Source organism: Pogona vitticeps, chromosome 1 (genome assembly GCF_051106095.1).
Source record: "Pogona vitticeps strain Pit_001003342236 chromosome 1, PviZW2.1, whole genome shotgun sequence".
NCBI classification, from domain to species: Eukaryota; Metazoa; Chordata; class Lepidosauria; order Squamata; family Agamidae; genus Pogona; species Pogona vitticeps.
In genome coordinates this window covers 100,699,695-100,721,729 of record NC_135783.1, presented here as the reverse complement: position 1 = coordinate 100,721,729, position 22,035 = coordinate 100,699,695, and the positions used below count along the sequence as shown (strand labels likewise).

At 39.3% G+C, this 22,035-nt stretch overlaps 1 long non-coding RNA gene across 1 annotated transcript in view; it reads left to right on the top strand.

The window, feature by feature from the left end:
- LOC140707396 (uncharacterized) overlaps positions 1-20,728 on the top strand; it is a 37,797-nt gene extending 17,069 nt beyond the window's left edge. Inside the window, exon 2 of the long non-coding RNA XR_012087442.2 lies at positions 5,739-20,728. This is a non-coding gene — a long non-coding RNA (uncharacterized LOC140707396). The remainder of the gene's footprint in view (positions 1-5,738) is intronic.
- Positions 20,729-22,035: the final 1,307 nt, after the last annotated feature.

The following is a 22,035-nucleotide window of genomic DNA, read 5'->3' as shown; positions in this document are numbered from 1 at the left end:
GGCTTTTCCCTGGTCCCTGAGAGTACTTGCTGTAGGTTTCTTTGGGTTTCCCCATCGCTTTCCCCTCACCCAAGGGCTTTCTTATTTGGGAAATAAAATCTGCGATCTCGGCTGCTTCTGCCACAGATTTCGGTTTCCTTTCCCTCACCTGGAATTTCAGTTCCCCATGCAGGACTGAATAGAACTGTTCCAGCGCTATCAAGTCTTTGAGCTGCTGAAAGGTCTCTGTCCCCTCCTGAGATAGCCATTTCTCTAGCAGCCTCACCAATTGGGCCCCCACTTGGGTAAAAGTCTGCTCTGGTTTCTTGGTGATTGACCTGAATCTTTGCCTCAGCTGTTCCGCATTTATCCCATGTCTTGCAAACACCAGTTTTTTAAACTCTGCAAAACCTTTCATCAGTTCCTGTGGCATCTCTGAATAAACTTCAGCAAGGCTGCCACTGATTAAAGATCGCATGATGATCATCTTCTCAGTTTCCCTTACTGAGAAGTCCACAAACGCTCTTTCCACTAAGGAAAAGAACACCTCAGGACAATCTCCCTTGTGGTACACAGGGGATTTCTTCAGGTCAGCTTTAGACAATTGGCCTCCCTCAGAATCCCTATTGTTATTATTGTTCTGATTCATCAGTTCCAGTTTTCTTAACTCAAACGCCATTTTCTCTCTTGCAATTCCAATTCAAATTGCCTCTGTTTCTCTCTTTCCCTTTGCTCCATTTCAAATTGCCTTTCCCTTTCCTCCCTTCTTTCTCTCTCTAATCTTTCCTCCATTTCCCTCACCCTCAGTTCATGCTGTTGGGCTAGGAGTATTTTTCTGAGCTCTGGGTTCTGTTCTCCCGTGCTGTCACTTTGCACTGAGCCAAATTCATCCTCAGAACCTTGGTCAACCTGGGGGTCTTTCACTTCACCCATTTCTGCCATTTGGCTTCGAGTCAAGGGCATAATCCCCCCCCCCAGAACAGGCTGCTTTCAAAAGTCAAGCCTCAAAATAAAGCGACCACTTTTTTTTTCTTTTGCCTCAGAACCAGCTTTCTCTATAGATTGCTGCTGTCCTTCAGCACTAACTTGCAACAGTTGCGAGCTAGAGTCTACCCCCCTCGGCTAGGCCTCTCAGCAGACACGCTAGCTCACTGCTATTTCACAGTTTTGCCTCAGCTTTTTCCCGCCAAAACAGAATGCCTCAGAGCTCCCTAATCTAGCCCCCAATCTGAGGTTACACGTTCTTCTACTAGTGCACCTCCCCGTGAGGCACACCTAGAAGATTACCTACGCGCTCTCAGATTGTCCCTGACTAGACCCCCCTTGCTCTGGGCACACTTGCCAAGGCTTTGCTGGACCACTGGACAACTGGACCAGTCGTATCCCACCCGCTGGACACCAATCAATGTGACAAACCCAGACCTACTGGGATCTGCCCCACGTTAACTAAGCTGCCACCAACCATTCCCTATAAGAAGTCACACAGACCAGGGATGGATTTTCAACAAATAAAAGAATAAGGTTTATTTAAAACAACACACAGGGAAAATAAAATGATCAGGTGAATAAGATATAGTAACGTGGCTTAATCTCATTCATACATGCACACAGTTTGGTTCACACAGAACACTTAACTTGAAGCACAGACCCTGAACCTATCAGTTCTGGCTAACCATACAGACACCTGAACCTATCAGGTTGGTACTGACTGACACACAGTAGTACCCTGTCTGACACACAGACTCCCACACCAGCTTCTTCTTCCCAGCTGCTGCTTCTTCTCCTCTTCTCCACACACGCTTCACATATATATACAGTACAGCCCCTCCTCCTGATGTCCCGCCTTCCACTCCCCATAGGATGGAACTTTCCCTCCAAACCCATGACAGACAGGTAACATCAGTGCTGTATGTAACACAGCCTATTCAGGCAAAGCCTCCTTTTGGTAGCTTGCAATATGAAGCTTTAAATCAGTGGTTCTTAACCTTTGTTACTTGGATGCTTTTGAACTGCAACTCCCAGAATCCCCAGTCAGGACAGCTGGTGGTGAAGGCTTTTGGGAGTTGCAGTCCAAAACTCCTGAGTAACCCAAGGTTAAGAACCAGTGCTTTAAATGACAACTGGAATCCTGTTGCCATAGCTTACACAGCCTAAAGGTGATGGCAGTAGCATCATTTTTTCTGAAGTAGTAGTAGTAGTAGTAGTAGTAGTAGTAGTAGTAGTAGTAGTAGTAATTTATTTATTTGTTTATTTGGCTTTTATACTGCCCATCTAGATGAATCTAACTGGGTGGAGTAATAATAATAATAAGACAGAAACCCAACAACTTTGCACAGTTGGTGTAGGGGGACAATAATAATAGGAACAGCATATGTACTGTGCAGATATTTAAGATATACTTAGGTTGTTGGTTAAAACTTGTATCTGGAATATGTGTTAATAAGGGGGAAAGGGAAAGCTCCAAATCAAGAATCTATGCAGTTCTGGAGAAGAGGACAATAGTAGTAGAAGAAGAAGAAGAAGAAGAAGAAGAAGAAGAAGAAGAAGAAGAAGAAGAAGAAGAAGAAGTAGTAGTAGTAGTAGTAGTAGTAGTAGTAGTAGTAGTAGTAGTAGTAGTAGTAGTAGTAATAATAATAATAATAATAATAATAATAATAATAATAATAATAATAATAATAATAATAATAATAATAATAATAATAATAATAATAATAATAATAATAATAATTACGGCCAGTGACCAAGAAGATAAGAATACATTATTTAGATAAAATCACATAATATCAGGGACACTGGTCAAGACATGACACCCTCAGTGCACCCTCTGGCTCTTTTACGACATTAAAGTTAAAAAGAAGTTCCAAGTTAGCCAGCAGCATTGAAGGATATAAAAGCTTTTAAAACATCACAGCAGTCACATGATAGAAGATGAAATTAGGAGACACATATAACCATCAATATGCCACCCCAGCTATCCTAGAAAGTATGTTAAACAAGAAGACTCTAACAAGATCAGAAATTAAACGTTTCTGACCTGTCTTCCAGAGACCCCAAATCTTCCATGCAATCTTTTTCATCAAGGGCTGTTGGACTACCTAAAATCATTGCTGGGATTACCTTCTCTGATTTTCTGTAATTCAGAGCTTTTCCCTTCCATCCCTTGACCCTCATAGTTCCCAGACAAAGAAAGAAATTACACAGAAGCCTTGGGACCTTCAGCGGAGAAGTTGGAAATGTTTAATTTCTGAAAATTGCGGCTGTTGATGACATCATCAACCTTATCCGGAGCAAGTCACAGCAACAGGATTTCAGCCAATATAATATAAATGGCCATTAATTAAAATAATGGAAAATTTCAAAACAGCTCATGTCAGTACTTGAAACTCTGCATTCAATTTTGTTTTATGTATGGCTTGATGCTGTAACAATAAAGTATGTATGTATGTTTGTTTGTCAAAACAGCTGCAATATAAATAGATCTCATGATATAGATTAGCTCAATTTGTTTAAAAGCAACCTGGAATAATCAAGTCTGCATAGCCTGGCCCTTCTCCTGGGATGCTGAGTCGGGAACCCTCTATCCCTGGCAGTATAACCATATCCAGTCAGCTCACAAGTGATGTATAACAGATGAAAATTCTAAATCTGATTAAAACAACAAAGCGTGTTGCTTATATATACCACCCCATAGTGCTTCAAGCACTCTCTGAGTGGTTTACAAGTTAGTTATGCAGGCTACACATCCCCCCGCCCCAGTAAGCTGGGTACTCATTTTACTGACCTCGGAAGGATAGAAGGCTGAGTCAACCTTGAGCCGCTACCTGGGATTGAACCCCAGGTCGTGAGCACTGTTTTGGCTGCAGTACAGCAGTTTAACCACTGCGCCATGAGGCTCTATTAACAACACACTATTTAAAAAGGCTCTATTAACAACACACTATTAAAGGCTGGCTTTAAAAACCCAACATTATTTTACAGAAATAAAGTAAGAACAATACTTTATAGCACTCTGAGCATGAAGTGATAAATACAGTGGTCACTGTGGTCAAATCTGCAGTGTGATCAAATGTGTACCATTCAAATGTGGGCAAAGGGACTCTTGGCCACAGCAGTCACATGGCCTTCCAGGAGCATTGTCACGTTCAAGAAGACCCCAAAGTTGTGAGAAACTATAGAGGGATTGTAACCCCATCCATATTTTATTGTCTCAGTGTTCTGTTCTGAGTGAGTAGAAGATCTGGCAGATGCCTTTGTGTGAAGGGGCATATTTTTCTCTCAGTGTTAATGGTTTATAGGATCATGCTGCCCCAGTGCTACTGTGACATCTTAAAAGTAATGTGTTGCATTTCTTTGGTGCTTTTTGAAATACAATCTTAGTTGTATTTTACATTTTATTGGTTTACATGTTTACTTTGTAAACAACTTTGAGTAGGCTCAAAAGTATGAAAATATGCTAAGTGAATTACATAAATTTATACTGAAATGCAGGAAATTAAATGAAATAAATAAATAAATAAATAAAGATTCCAACAGGAAATAGAAAAAATATGTGCTTAACTTCTTTTGAAGCCAGTAGTTCTTTGACTCTAGGTTTTAGCACAATCTCATTCACACAGATTGATCTAGGCCAATGGTTCCCAACCTTGAATAACCCAGGTGTTCTTGCACTACAACTCCCACAAATCCTGACCAGCACAGCTAGTAGTGAAGGCTTCTGAGAGTTGTAGTCCAATAACATCTAGGGACCCAAGGTTAGTAACAACTGATCTAGGCAATCATTTATAAGTGTTGGCTTTTTTGCACCAGAATGGAGCATTTTAGTTCCTTGCAATCATGTTTTATTGCAGGATCTGCACATAATTAGATCTATGTATAATTCTAAATGTGTCAGCCATTGTGGTATAGCACAATGATGGCCTACGACTCAGGAGACTTGAGCTCAAATTCCTATTGGTCATGGAAACTCAGGGGGACGGGGGTGGTTGGTACTGGTAAAACCACTCTTCAAGTTTCTCACATACCTCAGAAATCCTATTAGGGTCATTCTAAGTCAGATGCAACTTAGCAACAATAATAATTCTAAACAATATCCCACAACTTCAAACAATTACAGTGCAAGGTTGTGTTTTTTTAATGAACCAAAAAAAATGGTCAGAACTAAAATTGTTCCCAGAAACTATTGATTTTTGCTGTTCCAGTACTTTTTTATTCTAGTCACTATAATATATTGAGGAGGGAAATTCCCATTCCCTTTTAGGGAAAAACATGGTGTAGAAAAGCAGAAGAGATTGTCAGAGGGTTTCTCCTCTGTGTTTGGAGGAACATTGAGATATTCTTTGGGGCTTACATTATGCAATGTAGACAAGAAGGATATATTAAATTCTATCTCTGCCATGCATTATTCCTGACCCTAACCGCATTGCTAATTGACCTGTTAACCTACATGGGAATTCTAACTGAGGTAAAAAAATCTTCCATAAAAATGTAGTGCATGAGAGTTAAATATGACTATTTATTAACAAAATGCTACATTGTTAATCAGTATAATATGACATCTGACTTGGCTTGTGGGATATAAGGTACTGTACATAGCATTTATTGCATATTATTTGTTACATTCAAGGTTAGCAATGATTTGACTAGAGAAAGCTTGAGCACTGATTCAACCTGCAGTCCCTTTTGTTGCGAACTGAGTTTATTTGCGAGAAGTTACTGATTGGTTCCAGAATAATGCTTTTTAAATTCTTTGCTTCTTGCAGATTGAAACAACCATTCAGCCAGAAGCATCTTCTATTCCAAGGATGCCTTTTCAAGAGTTCCCAGAAATCAATTTAAAATTACATATTGCAGGGAGCTAAATTTACATCATATTCTTTCATGTATCATAACAGAAATATTTCTGTGGAGCTTGATTCCATGAGACCATCTGCCCATAATATATACGTCCACGCTGTGTTTGTATTCTTCTTTTATTTACAAGCCGTGATCTCCCCTTCCAACCTGTTCCTAAACCTTTCTGCTTTCTCATAACAATTTAGTTCCAATTTATCCCACCCCAGGATATCAATCCTATAGGCGAATAATTAATACCTGAAGTAGGAGTTAAGAAATTATATCACTGCAAGACTCCTTAAATCAAGATGATAATTGCTGAACATTCACTTCCCTCCAAAGATATAATGAAGATGTATTGACAATCCAACTGATTATGAGATACAGGACAAAGTGCTTCAGGCTGGCAGAACAAATGAAAAGGGAATGCTACCATGAAAATACACGGACAGCCCAAACCCACTTGGAAATAAGTCATCTTGACTTATATCTGGGTGAATGTGCAAAAGTGAAACTTGGAGCTAATTCTACCATTCTGTCTTTAAGCCTGAGATTTTAAATAAGTATTAACAAAAAGAAAATAGTAGACATGTTAATATACTACTCTTTAAAAGAAAAGCAGAATGTGTGTATGGGAGTGTGCATGCATGCGTGTGTGCATGCATATTCTGACTTGTCTTTCAGTTTCTATCAAGGACCCTCTTGTTTGTCCTAACCCAGCTGGTTGCCACCAAGGAATCAGGGGGCTTGCCAGCAATCAAAAGCACAATTTTCCTTTCTACCAGACTCTTTGCATCTGCTGAGGCATGAGCACCTTGTGGTCTCTACGTCCTTTAAATGTCCTTCTGTCCTGTTTTTTCTAATTATCCACTTCCCTTTTATCACTGTAACTGACTAACTATAAACTTGCCCCTGATCCTCCACTATCTGTATGTCAATGAGGCTCTGTTTGGTTATCTTCAGAGATGCAATTTGCACATTGTCTCCGGCAATTATATTTTTCTCTTCCTTTTCTTGGACCATGGGTGGGGATTCCATTGAAACTGTCACATAGTCATTCTCTAGCACAGTGGTTCCCATCCTTGGGTCTCCAGATGTTTTTGGACCACAGTTCCCAGAAACTCTGGCCAGCAGTACTAGTGGTGTAGGGTTCTGGAAATCCAAGACCATCTGGGGACCCAAGATTGGAAACCACTGTTCTAGCACCAGTGTCATTTCCAGCCAACAGCTTCACTAATAGTGACGTTTAGTTACATGAGAGCACCTAAGCATTTCAATGTAAACAAACAAAACTGCAAGTTCAGGCCATAGCACTTGGTGACCAAGATCAGATGATAAAGAGCATGCATCTAAATAGAGAGGGTTACTCTATAAAGTTCTAAAGTAGGTCTGCAGTCCAGTGAATGCTAGATTTTGAAGGGGTGACATACACTCTGGGTTTTAGTTTGAACTTTAAATGAGTTCACCAAAGTGTTAAACCTATTTGGGTAAGATTAAAGTTAGCACTTTGGAGAGCTCCTTTAAAGTTCAGACCAAAACCTTGTGAAAACTCATCATCCTGTGAATTCAGAGTCACCAGCTTCCTCTGCTATAGTCTGCTCAATGAAGGTAAATGTTTCCGATGTCAGCCTTCCCATTTCATATCAAATATAGATTTGTCCCTAACAAGTACAAAAAAACTATTTTAATTCATGGCCACACAGAAAAATATGAACTTGTGACCAACAACAGATGACAGAGCAAGAGGCAGCCTTAGAGAATACATGTAAGCTATATGAGAAATCAGGAGAAATAATCGATAACAGCTGGACACAAACCTTCCAGTCTTGCCTTGGGGGGGGGTCTTTTTTGCTGGTCAACTGCAATACATGCATGGTGCAGTTTGTCTCCAGAGAATGACAACATGTCTCCTCTCTTCAAGTCATGTTATTTTAACATCTGGAGCAACATATATTGGAGGCTTAAAGACAGCAATGAAAATATGTTGATACAGTTCCTTTTTGATAATCAAATTAAGGGAAATGTCACTAAATTTATTTTTGGCTCTATTCAGCTGTCTCAGTATGTGTGGATGTCATTGTAAAAATAAACACTTAAAAGCAACAACAGCAACCTAGATTTTGACAAAATGTTCAATTTCAGTATTCCTAGGAAGGCAAATGAGAATAAGTTTCATCATTTTTTTTAAAAAAAACATACTGTTCTTGGAATAATCATATGCTGTCAGAGGACAAATGAAGCTGATGAATGGACTCCACTGAGCAGGTCAACAGGATGTTAAAGAGCAATCCAGAGAAAGAGGGATGGCTTAGTGTGAGGCCTTGCCAATGCTGTATAGTCCCAGATGTTTTATTTTATAGCACTGTTTTTACTGGCAGGAGACAAATTCCTGCTATTTATGTTGTGCAAAGAGGTTATATATGTTGAAGACAGGTTTTCATCTGTCAGTGAACTTCTAAAATTAAGCTGAGTTTTCTCAGTATAACCAGAAGGCCATTCCATTGCTTTGAAAAAATGAAAATAAAGCTTGGTGATATGTCTTTCTCAGAAAGGGCAAAATTGGCATGAATTTCACATAGGCCTAGTTCACACATAATGGGAAATCACAATTGTTTTGTTACATAAATGAGTTTCCACCCTTCTCTTCTTTCATGGCCACATGAAGTGAGAAAGTTTTACTTCCATTTTTAAACACACTATAGTTTCCCTTCGACAATAAAATTCCGAGAACTGGAATTTTCTAACTCTTATGCACCAGTTTTTTAAAATTATCAAATGAATTGTGGACTGTTGTCTGACCTCACGGGAATTACAAAATAAGATTAAGGTTCTGGTGAGAATTCCCATTCCCCTCCATACACAGCTATCTCTTGACAACCAAAGGTTTGTTTACTTATCAGCATCATGATTCACAAAGACCAAAAAAGACACTGCACAAGAACAAATCAACATTGTATAAATGTTAAAATTATAACTTTAAAACTGGACTTCGGAGCAGCTCTAGATTTGGCACAGACAGCTTGCTCTTGCTCTGTGCCAAATCTAGGGAAGTCTAGGCAAGAGATTTTCAAGTTACGATTTTTAAAAAGTAAAACTGTTTTACTATCTGTCCAGAAACAAGCAACCTAAAATGTCCCCAGATTTAAAACAGATCAAATACATTGAAATGGCTGGTCTCGCTTATCTTGAAAGAAAATGGTTGGCCCCATCTGCTTATTTTATTTGGAAAAAAGGCCTTTCAAAAATTGAAAAACAGTAACTTTTTCATAAACTCAGCATGCCTGGAACAAGCTTACCAGCAAAAGCTTTCCAAAGTAGATATATTGTTACAGCTTTATGGCTCAGGAAGGGTGATATCTGGAAAGTTGTGATAGGTCACAGAAACAGTCAAAAGACAGATTTTCTTGGAAGAGTGAAAAAACAAAAACAAAAACAAAGCAATTTTGCTTTAAAGAAACCAATAGAGTGACAGTGCTCCATAAAAAGGGCCCTTTTGTGATGTATCTCCAGGGAATTAATACAATTTGGTAAGGGATGTTCAAAATATTTCTGCATTACAAAAGTATACAGCAATTGTGTATCTCCAGCCCTAAGTGCTTTCAGTAAATTTATGAAACCAAGCTACTGAAACCAGTCTTCAAACAGGAAATCAGCTCCAGATTGGGGCAATATGACCTGTCAGTCAAGACCCAGTTTGTTGAATCTTAGAAGGAAAAGTTTTTAACTCTTTTCTGGCTAAATAGGCACACTGGTGCTGGCAAAAGAATTCTGTGCCTGATTGCAAAAATATTTTAAGATATGTTTAAAAAGAATATAGAACAAATATTCAGAGGCTCACCCATTCAAGCTGTAAAATTACTGGTCTTTGCTTTTTGCCTGAGGATGGTCTTACCTGATGTTAGCAGAGTTTTAGTGCCTATATCCTTTCATATTTTCAACCATTCCATCCATCTTGCCACTATAGATTTGTCTGCTAATTAAGAAAAAATTCCAAAGATATTATGTACTATCATCTCGAATAAAACATTACTCTAGCATGTTCATTCCTGTTGTAGGAGGGTCAAACTTTCACTGAAATTCTGTTGTTTAGCATAGTAAGTCACACTAGAGTAGGCCCGTTGACTGGGGGGGCGAGATTTGATGTGTGTATCTCTCAGCAAATTACATTGATTAAACTGGGCCCAGTCTCATTACAACTTACTATGCTGAAGTAAGTGGAAAGTTGAGTAAATCTATTTAAATCAATGGAACTTATGGAGGAGGTGATTCACCAGATCCTCATGGATTTTGCTATGCTAAGTGACAGGATTTCAACCAATATATATTAGGGTCAAATCTGGATCTGGAATAATAACTTGATCATGCATTCTTACTAGACATAGTTTCAATGGCCCATAGTTTCTGAGTTGTGGACATCATGAGGAACTGTCTTTTGTTTAACATAAAACACTGAATATCTTCATGACTAATAGTAAAACATCCTATATCTTCATAAGTGTAAAATGTTATGAAAGGAAGATGGCCAATTGCAGGCTCTCTGAGTTTCTTTCAGTTTCTTATTTGTTAGCCTTACATTCATTTAACATTTGTGCAGTAGCTCAGTAGCTGATCAGGAAGACTCATCTGCCTGCCTCATTCCTGGGATGGTCAACTGTGGGGAAAGGCAAAGAAGTGCCAGCAGGACTACTGCAGTGACTGGCATAATGCCAATGTTGATGGACGTACATGCCACACAGAATCCAGTATGTGGACTGGGCTGGTTCCCAGGATGGGTGGGAATGGACTGTTGGGACACCTGTGCTGGCATGCTTCGTAATTATATCTCCTGTATATGAATATGAAGCTCACATATCTACTTTAGAATTTTTGACTTACTGAGCTGCATATAGCCCACTAGCTATATAGTAAGGTAAAAGATAAAGGTTCCCCTTGTCATTTTCAGTCCAGTCGTGTCCGACTTTAGGGGGCGGTGCTCATCCCACTTTTCAAGCCATAGAGCCAGCGCCTGTCCGAAGACAGTTTTCCATTGTCACTTGGCTAGCGTGACTAGGGAATGCCGTTTTATCTTCCCACCGAGATGGTACCTATTTATCTACTCGCATTTACATGCTTTCGAACTGCTAGATTAGTGAGGAGCTGGGACAAAGCGACAGGAGCTCACTCCGTCGCATGAATTTGATCTTACGACTGCTGGTCTTCTGACCCTGCAGCACAGGCTTCTGCAGTTTAGCCCACAGCGCCACCACATCCCTGGAGAGCTATATGGTAGCCCACCAAAACTTAATAAAACTTATTTTATCTCTCAGCCTGAAATAGCATAAAATTTCGGTGGGGTCTTTTAGGCTCCTAGCAGGCCATACTGCATGGCTAGTGAACTGCATTTGGGTTGGTGGATCAGAAGTTAAGCATATCTCATTTACCTTTATGGCTTCCCAGGCCATAAGATACCTCCTAGAGCACAGATATGATCAGCAGCAATTAGAAAATCATGCAACTTTGATAAGTTCAGTTCCACCTGATTCATGGGATGAAAGGTTGAATCTAAAACCGACTAAACAGGTTGTTTTGCTAAACTCTGTTCTATCCATATAATGAACACTATCTCTGCAGCAGTTGCAATTTATGGAGAAACAAGTCTTAATATTATTTCAATTATTTTTCCTCTTCTGCACAACATAACTCACACTTGCCAAACTCTACTCTTCTGTCCAACTGTTGAGCTAAAATAAAAATGGGAAATCTCATGCAAAATCAAAAAGGTTAATTGCATCTGGGCTTCTTCAGATGTGATCACTCCTTTCCCATTTTCCAGTTTTTTCAGTACCTTCCCCATTCCAAAATGTTGGCATGCTCTGCTAGCGCTTAGTTTGCTAGCATGAAGAGTTTCAAGTGTAAGCATGCTAGTATTTGTGGCTGTTTGACTACCACTGGAATCTGTCCCCAGAGAGCTTCTGCAAATTAAATTTGGCCTTCAGTTTGAAAGTGGTCACTTCTGCTTGAGCTAAAATTTTGTAACTTTAAGCCTTCTCAGGTCTGTTTTTGGAACCAGTAATCTGCTCACTTGTTATATATGAAATTGGGTTGAACGTCATTCCTCTAAATCATTGTGAAGTCTGTCAGCAGTTAATACAGTTAAAACCAACTGGCTGTAAGAGCTGAGTCCTAATCTACTACGCAAGAACAAAACAAGATGGAACTCTTCTGGGAACTTAATTATTAAACATATGATAAAAACCTATTATCTCTAATAGCTAAAAGATAAGAAGTCTATTAAAGATTCTTTCCACAATGAAACTCGACTAGTTTTTGCTGGCTGAGGAGCTGGGCATTTTTTCTGACTATTTAATGCTACAACCCAAGTGAGGGAGAAGAATCCCCAACTGTATCGTTTTTATTTTTAGCAAGCTCTCCAGTACATTGCACTAATGATATACTGACAACTACACAATCATTTTCAAGCATATCAGGCTTTGTCAACAGAGGGGTTGTAGGGGCCACATTTGGGCCCCTTGGCCTGCATGTGGCCCATGATCCACACATTTGATTTAGAGCAATAGGATTAAAACACACAACTGCTTTTTGCAAGCAACTCATTGAGCAGGATCATTTCATTCACATTGTTGTTGCTTCCTCCTATGGCTCTTGCTGCTGCCACCAACCACTTTTCCTTTGGATGTCACCCCAGGCAACTATTGTGATAATGGCACCTAGCAGCTTTAACCTGAGCAAGCTGTCTGCATAGCAAACCTAAAAAATGGGTCAGTTCCAGGATAAGGTTAATATCATGAGATAGCTATTTAATTGTTATAAGGTCACAGACTAATTGCTCCAGAACACCAGTTAGCTAGCCACTCAGCAGCGTTGCAGGGAGACTCGTCCTCCCTCCCTCTGCTAAGAGTGGCTAGACAATCTGGAAGAGAATGGCGCTCGGGAGTGACTGGAAGGATGAGCAGGGCCCTGAAGCAGCAGAGGTATGACTGGACTGTCTGTCCCCAGGGGCTGGACCCTCGTTAACTCCAGCTGCGTGGGGATATTCGTATTCATATACAAATACAAATATCCCCATCTCTAATCTTTTATCATTGGTATAATTATCCTATGTATTTTAATAAACACTGGAAAGCAGTGTGATCATGATTAGCAGTTAAGATAGTCAACACATTTGCCAGTGCATTGGTTAGCGTAGTAAATAACACTAGAGCAGGCCTGTTGAATTAATGGGTATTTGGTAAGTCAACTCCTCTGCAAGGTCCGTTGCTTCAAATGGACCTATTCTGATTGTGATTTATTTTTGCATAGTAACTAGCAATTTGGAAAGGCCCATTTGAATCAATTGAATTAAGGGCAGAATTGATTAATCCAATCCCTATTGATTCAATGGACCCAATATTGTGTTATATACTACACTAAGCAATAAGATTTTGGCCAAAATGCTTATTAAGATAACATGATTCTTGTTTGCCTTGCAAACCTACCAAATGGGTCACTATACCATAGCTAGATTGCAGATAATCTACTTAATTTATTCAGCTACAGAAGTGTGATAAAAGACTTGTGGCACCATAAAGACTAAAAAGGGTCATTTGGCATAAACTTTTGTGAACTGTACCCCACTTCAAATACAAAATAAATTCAACATAAATATTTCTGATTAACAAAGACTTTTAGCTCCATCAATAAATGTCTGACCAGGCTGCTGGGGCTTTGCCAACCCCACTAATCTTTATGTCAAGATGTGACATTTTGTTTGTATAGAATGTTAAAACAATTGAGGTTGGTATGGATGAAGTCTGAACAGCAGTTTATTAAGAGTAGGTGCAAAACAATTAGCTGTCTCTCCAGTCAAGACTGGGAACAAGGTAATTGTACATAAACACTGCCTTGCAAAAGAATTTCTTTCGTTGTTGACAGTTCGGCATGGAGATGTCTGTCTGTCTGTCTGTCTGTCTGTCTGTCTGTCTGTCTGTCTCTCCATGCTGACCTGTCAGCCATGAATGAAATCCTTCTGATATATATATATATATGCAAAAATATATCAGAATTTCATTCATGGCTGACAGTTCAGCATGGAGAGAGAGAGAGAGAGAGAGAGAGAGAGAGACAGACAGACAGACAGACAGACAGACAGACAGACAGACAGACAGACAGACATATATAGAATGGAAAGTGTATTAATCTGGAATTAATCCCTAACTGGGATAAATGCCAGCTGTGATGAACATAGGCTTCTGATTTTCTTCTGGAGTTTTATAAAATTCTGTAGGGCTATTAGGGTATCAGACTCCCTGACCTGATAAAGAGACATCAGTAAGATCAGTAGGACTGTGACAAAAGAAACAGAGACAAGAAATGGCCAACAAGCAAATATGCAGTATATTTTCTTCCTCTGATTTTCTGAGCATTAGTGAGTCAACAGCTTGACTCCCAGAGGGGATTCTTTGCTGAAATGTACATTTTCAACTGTGTTATTCAATACTACATTGTCAGCAGCAGTGAGTATTTTTTTAAAAATGAAATGAATCCTAAAGCAGGATGTAAATGAGAACCACAACAGATGGGGTGGAGTGGCAGAAGCCATCCCAGCTTGTTCCAGACTTGGTTGTGTGAGGGGATATTAAAGCAGATAGAACTGTGGCGTAAAGATGGTTTCTTAGTAGAGACCCAGCCACCAGCATTTCTTCCTCAGCGACTTCTTCCTTAATAAGAGACAGTTGCTTAGAGGCGCTGTGTGATACTCACTACTCTTCCTTTGGATGAACAGTTGGTATTCAAGACCTGAGGGTCATGGGGGAAATTTTCTTCCTTGATCACAGAGTAAACCAGTTTGATGAGCAATACTTTTTCTACACATGTGTTTGTCTGTTACATTTGCATCCCACTCTTCCTCCAAAGAGTTCAAGTGGTATACTGAAGGTTTATGATCATGCTTGTTTTTATCCTTCCAACAACCTTGTAAGACAGACTAAGGTGAAAGATCTAGGGTCATGTAGAAAACTTCAAGGGCAAGTGGGATCTGAACCTGAAGCTTCCCTAGTCTTAGTCCGAGCACTCTTAACAACTATGCCCTATAGCACTCATAGATGGAACTTTGTGCTACAGATTCCTACCTTCTGCTGTCTTGAAAAAGAGGCTGAGCTTGTTCTGACTAATGAGCAACATATCCACGTTATTCTTTGCTTAGGTTCAGCCCATATATTCAAATCAGATTAAAATCTACTTTGAGCTGGCTCAAATTCATGCATTTGTCTCCCAAACATGACTGGAGCACTTCTTAGTGCCTCATCTATGAATGCAGTCATTAAACATTTAACATACACTGGATTTTCTTCCTCTGACCAACGGTGAGTCAACACTGATGCTCAGAGGAAGAAAATCAAAGTTTTTCACTCATCAAACACAAAACTGTACAACCATCTTGTATCAAACCCTTGCTCATTGGTAAAGTGCAAATGAGGTGGTGAGAATGGACTCTACCACTTTAGACTACAGGATGGGAATTACCATATTTCCTGGTTATACTAATTTTTAAAGGTGCTTGTTTAGTGTGATTGCTTTATTTTATTGATATTTTATTGTAACATAAGGCTCCTAAGTGGCATTCCATCTGGGTTGCTAATCACAGAAACCTATATAGCTTTTGTGTCTCTTCAATTTCAGGTGCTTACACACCATCCACTAGGCTTTGGTAGCTCCCAATTTTTTAAAAACAAATCCTATAAGAAAAAAAGAGAGCACTGCAGCAAAGGGACTGTTTAAAGATACCCCTCCACACATATTTCAGCCTGACACAGTCAAAATTACCACTTCTTTCACCTCACTTTGCCAATATATTGACCAGACCATAGCTGTGAGCTGTCAGTGATGTACTTTTATTGTCACCTTGATCTCTCTTGCTTCCCGTTGTAACAAATTCTCATTTCAGGCACACCCCGTAACCTAACATCAGACCTTTGATAGCACTTTGGGGGACCCACCACTGAGATGGTGGTGATTCTGGCTCCTGACTGGCAAAAGAATTAATCTGTGAATTCTTTCATCACTTTTGTGACGAAGTTAAGAAATGCAGTGTTTGAAAACTTATTTATTTCAGTTAACTACTGCAACTTTGGAAATACTCACAGTGTCAAGATTGTACTTTAGTGGGACCAAACTGTGGGACCAAACTGAACGCACAAAACATTTGTCTTGAGTGGTAACACAAAAGAGGATGTCCACTCACCTCTGTTTTGCACACACAGAAGTTATCAACACATATTTTTCCAATAGCTTGAAACTATCAAATTGACAGATTAGGAAATAACAGATGCTTTTCCTTGTTAATAAGCCTACTGCAAAAGAATGAAGTACAGTTCTAGCATGTGCCAAAAATTATAGTGAGGCTAAACTTGTAAGGAGCAGTTGTAAGATATTCTTGAAATATAGGAAGATGTGGCCATGTTTTCAAAACTTAACAAGGTCTGTTCCAAGTTTTGAAAAACATGGTGCATACACAATTAGAGAATTAGGTCTCTCAGAAGACTCTTCTACAACTGCCTGACCAGGCCCATCCTGTGCAGAGACAAAACAAGGAATAATACCTTGGTTGGAAACTCTCTGATTTTGGTATACAACAATAGCTGTGAGCCACAGAGTTAGGACCTGGTCCATAAGCATTACAATAAGGTGAACTGCAAAGCTATCACAGACTATGATGACCTTGGGCATCCTAATAATTGTCAACATAGACTCGACTGTACACGCCAAAAACATTTTCCCTGGTGACCAAGGCATTTGTGAGAAAGATCCTGAATCCAGAGAACCATTTCTGTGCTCAGCATGCATACCAATGGCCAAGCTGTTAAATTTGCAAAAGATATATTAAATTTTTAATAACAAAGTCTTGTGCAGTATTTCCAGTGTACTTATTATATATGTGTGTTTTTTTCTTCCACTAACCTTTCTCATTTCTGCTTTCTGAAGCAATGTATGGCTGTACTGTAAGGCCAATGGGACAAATTCATTTTGATTGTAAAATTCCACTGACACTAATAGAGTTTTATGCCCAGAAAGGATTTGGCACAGTGTCCTTAGATTGCTTTTATTCACAGTTCGAATCAGAATTATTTTTCTCTTGAGAACAATTGTGATTAAAGATTTCAAAAAGATCACTAGTGCTTTGTTTTTATGTGAGTGTAAAACAGTGGGATATAGGCGTCACTGATGCTTAAAATAACAGAGTGTATGTAATGATTGACATTATGACTGGTAACTAGAGATGCTGTACTATTAGGCAGCATGAGGTAGATACTGGTGTCAAAGCATGTAGAAATTGGAGCAAATACATCTGTATATGCCACCAGAATTACCCTGCATCCTCCTGACTAGGTTGCTATCCAAAACACAGTAAAAAAAAAAAAAAAAAAGGAAAGCGTGCTCCTTATATACCGTCCCATAGTGTTTCAAGCACTCTCTGGGCAGTTTACAAGTTAATTATGCAGGCTACACATTGCCCCCCCCCCCAGCAAGCTGGGTACTCATTTTACCAACCTTGGAAGGATAAAAGGCTGGGTCAACCTTGAGCCGGCTACCTGGAATTGAACCCCAGTACAGTGTTGGAAAAAGCTTTTGCAGATGGCCATGACATCATCATAGCCACTGTGCAGGTGAAGATGAACAGCAATTATTGGAAAAGAGAATTCATTGCAAGCAAGCCTTTACTTGAAGCTTATTTCTCAAATCATCCATTGAGTAGAGCCACTAACCTTGGTGAGTAGTCTTTCTCCAAAGTCAGGTTCCATATGGCACACCACCATATGAAAATAATTCTTGGTGGCCTCACTAACATCAAGTATTTTATTTATTTATTTATTTATTTATTTATTTATATCCCGCCTATCTGGTCTTGTGACCACTCTAGGCGGCCTCCAAACAGATAAAAACAACATATAAGTTTAACAAAAAAGAGAAAAGAAAAAAGAATTTTACATCAACACTCTTAATTTTACTAAATTTTACTAAACACTCTTAACCGTAGAAGAAGTCTTTTTGTGGCTGCTTCCAGATTATTGAAGTCCTTGACAAGGAAGCCAGTTTGGACTCCTTCCTTGCACCCACACACAAGCCCCTTCATATTTTGGCAGGCCACAGTCAGCAGACAGGCTGTAAAGGACATGGATTTTAAATGATGTGCTTCACTTTTTCTTGTTATCTGTAATGTTGATGGTGATTATTATGTTTTAATTATTATTTTCTAAAAATATATATATTTTAAAACAATTGTTTTAAGTTGCCCAGCTGAGATTCTAAATCCAAAGGTCCTCTATTCAATCCAACTATATGGAGAAGGAAGAATATTTTGTAAGTTGCCTTAGTCTTTGATTTTAATGACAAAAGCAGGGCAGAAAGCAAACAGATAGTTAATAAAAGTAATAGTGCATTGAGTTGTCTTATGTGAAATTCTGAAGCTCATGAAAATTCTAGCAACATAAGAGCTAGCTTAGTAGCCAACTACGCAGTCCTATATGGATATAGTAGTGGCAAAGTGTGGTTTTTTAAATAATAAACAATAATCAAACATCTAGGTTCAATTCTTTTAAAAACCTCTGGTTTATAAATGTTAGACATTGTGATTCTGTATCCAAAATTCAAAACACCAGGAAATGGCTCGATACTACTTCACAATATTGTGCCCATATTGCCAGCAGGAAAAAGGATGCCAAGCTTCACACAGCAAAGAACAGCTTGAATGTTGATGACAGCAATGTCAACAGTCAAGATGGTCTAGGACACTGTCTTGTGCAGTATTGGGCCACTTCCTGGTGTACTGAATTATCAATGCAGAAGCACAATATTCCACATTCATAAACCAGAGGATTCTTTTAAGAATTGAATTCCTTGGGTTTTTAAAATGGTAGTTTAAGTATACATAAACTTTACAAAATTTCTAGCAGTAACTTTCCTCATGTAGAATTACCTAATGATAAAGGAGCCTACAATATGATCACATGATCTGTATATGGTTGCTGGGGAGAAGAAGAACCAAGAACAGCTGGGATGCAGCTGCATTCTCTCGGTGCCAAAATATTTTGAAGGTTTGTTTTTGAGTTAATGAAATTGTGAAGCAAAAGAGTGACTACAACATATAACATAGAGAAACACAAACACTTAAACTTCTCAAGTAAACTAATGTTGCCATGCCCACTCCACAGAATACTTATTAAAAAGCTGTTTTTCAATTTTCAGACCCTGTTCTACACACGTTATCTGCATGTTTTCTTTTGAAATTAAAAGGGGAGGGGGGGAGAATTAGCAAGGATTGTCATTTGAAACCAAGGTCAAAACCATTCACACTAAATAAAAGATGGAAAATGAAGAAAGATGGGGGAAGGGGTGCAAAATCAGCTCAATGGAAATGTGGTGTTAGAGGAGAGCCTTACACATATCACGGGCCACCAGGTAAAGGTTGCCCTTGACATTTAGTCCAGTTGTGACTGACTCCTATTCCCTTTCTAGGCCCACCCATATGAACTTCACCAGTTGTGTGCACTTTACAAAGATCTGTCTACATAAAGTTTTTAAACAAAAGATATCGTTCCCCCTACCCCACAATTCATTATGCACTCTGAAAAGTTTTTACACTCATTGGAACTGTGCTCAACAAACAAGGCTATCCACAGAGACAAGAATAAGGGTTATGCATACATTTCCTGATACATAGATAATTAGTATTTGTGGCGGAATGCCCACGTCACTCCTGTCCATCATATGGAGCTCATGTGCAGGAATCTATGATAGGACAGGAGGGATGGAGTTAGAGTGATAGTTAGACAGTTAGAGAGAGAGAGTTAGGATGTTGATTGAATGGAAGTGAGAGAGTTAGGATGTTGATTTGAGAGGGAGAACAAACAAGGGACACTGGGGGGACACGACAAAGTGGTGGCCAGTGGCGGGATGCAATTAAAAGTCCAGTAAGCCAAAGTAAAAAGTGAATTTTCTGAGTCTAAGGGACCTAATAGTCTGGGACTGTTGAGAAAGAGTGGGGATCTCTCTAGACTTCTTAGTGAAAAAGATTAGAAGAGACTCCTGATCGCAGACCTCGAGAAAGACTAAGGACAGGAAAAGGCTCTGAGGAAAATTCAGTGGTTTAAGGTTACCTCACGCTTTAAGTGAAAAGGCCAGTAGGCTAGCTTGAGATACCAAGCTCTAAGAAGGGAGCACTGAGGGGACAAGTAGAAGTCAGGGTCATAAACATAGCTCAGGTGACTGAAACCAACAGAGGCTTGAATAAAGTGAATATTTCTGAACAATTTTGGTGTCTGGAGACATAGAGAAACCGTATCTTGGACAAAGGGACTGGCTGGGTGCCAGAAAAGATATACAATAGTAACAATCCATGGCTGCCAATGGAGAGCTACAGAGTAACTACAATCTGTGGCTGCCAGTGGAGAGCTACAGAGTAACTCTCTCTCTCTAACTCAGAAAAGGAAAAAAGTGTTTAAATTGAGACTTGACTATTTATATCAGTAGAATAAACCAACGTATTGAAATAAATTACAAATAAACATGCCTTCTAAAAGAGGGAAGAAGGTGACAATGGAGGTATCAGATCCTCTCGAGTTACCTCACAAAGAGGGGAGCCCTCTTGAAATAACTGAGCAAGATGAGACTCAGGAGGAGGATGACTCAAGAGGAGAAACTGGGTTAACCTTCCAAGAATCTGAAAGATGGAGGTTGTAACAAGAAATTAAATTAAATGAGTTAGAAATAAGGGCTAGGGCTGAGGAAAAAGCTCAAAAATTACAGCTCAGAGCTGAGGAAAAAGCTAAGGAACTACAGTTCAGGGAATTAGAAATGAGAGAGAAAGCTGAGGCGGAAGCTAGAGAAACAGAAATGGCTATGGAACAAGAAAAGAGACAACTGGAAATGAGAGAAAAAGAAATGGAATACCAAATAGAAATTAAAAAAAATAGAATTGGCATCTCTAAACTGTAACAACAGTAATAATACAACTGAGGGGATCTCAAAAGTGGACATTAAGATATTCCATCAATTTAGAAAGGGTGGTTGCCCAGAATAATTCTTGATTTTCTTTGAGCGGGCGTGCTGGGATTATAATGTGAGGGGGGGGAGAAAGAATGGTTCTGCTAAGGTCTCAAATAAGTGGAGACTTAGCTGACATTTATTCCCAAATGTCCTTAGATCAGGTCCAAGACTATGAGGCTTACAGGAAATTGGTTTTCTCAAGGTTTGGGATCAATGCTGAACATCTGAGGCGAAAATTTCGAGCACTGATTAAAAAGCCTAAGGAATCATATTTTCAATTGGGGGCAAATCTAGTCAGATACTTGGAGAAATGGCTAGAGCAGGCTAATGTCGAGACATTAGAAGATATGAACAATATTATTGGGTTAGAACAATTTTATTCAGTTCTGCCAGGAGAATTGAGGTGTGTAGTCAGAGACAAAAAGCCCAAGAATGTACAGGAGGCAAGTGAAACTGCTTACTATATTACAGATATAACCCCCCCCCCCAATTCTCTGAGGTGAAATTTGGTGGGAAAAGTTGGTACAACAGAAAGAAAGAGCCCAGGGATTACCTCAAGCACAATCAGGCAACTGGAAGCCATTTTAGAGGCAAGCCCTCAGAGCAGAGCCAACAGAGATATAAGAGCTATGAAGGGAAGGGGGAAAATTCCCGCTATTTTGAACAAAGAATCCCTAGAACCTGCTACGGGTACAGAGAAAAGGGACATTTTATTGCCCAGTGCCAGACCTCAAGGAATAGAGAGGTTGGTCAGCAAAAAGGTGGGGGAAGTCAGCCCAAGAAAGTATACTGTGTACAACAAAAGAGAGCAACCACTGAGGCAGTGGAGACAGGCACCATAACTGCTAAAGCAGGAAGCCAAGAACAACAACAACATCCACTTCCTTTGGCAAAAGTTCTCTGATGTTATTTTATTGAAAGCAACCAGGACCTTCTTCGCTGTTCTGGTGAAGTTATTTATGTGAGTGATACTAAATATCTGGCTCTAAGAGACTCATGCTCTCAGGTGACATTGTGCATCCTGATATAATCCCTCAAGAAAATATTTTAAGAAATGAAAGCATCACCATAAAAGGGATTGGGACAGAGCTAATTTACCAGTGGCTAAAATACAAATAAAATATCAAGGGTGGAATGGAATGTGGAAAATAGGCATTACAGATCAAATTCCTGCTCCATACTTGATTGGGCTGGATCTCTTTG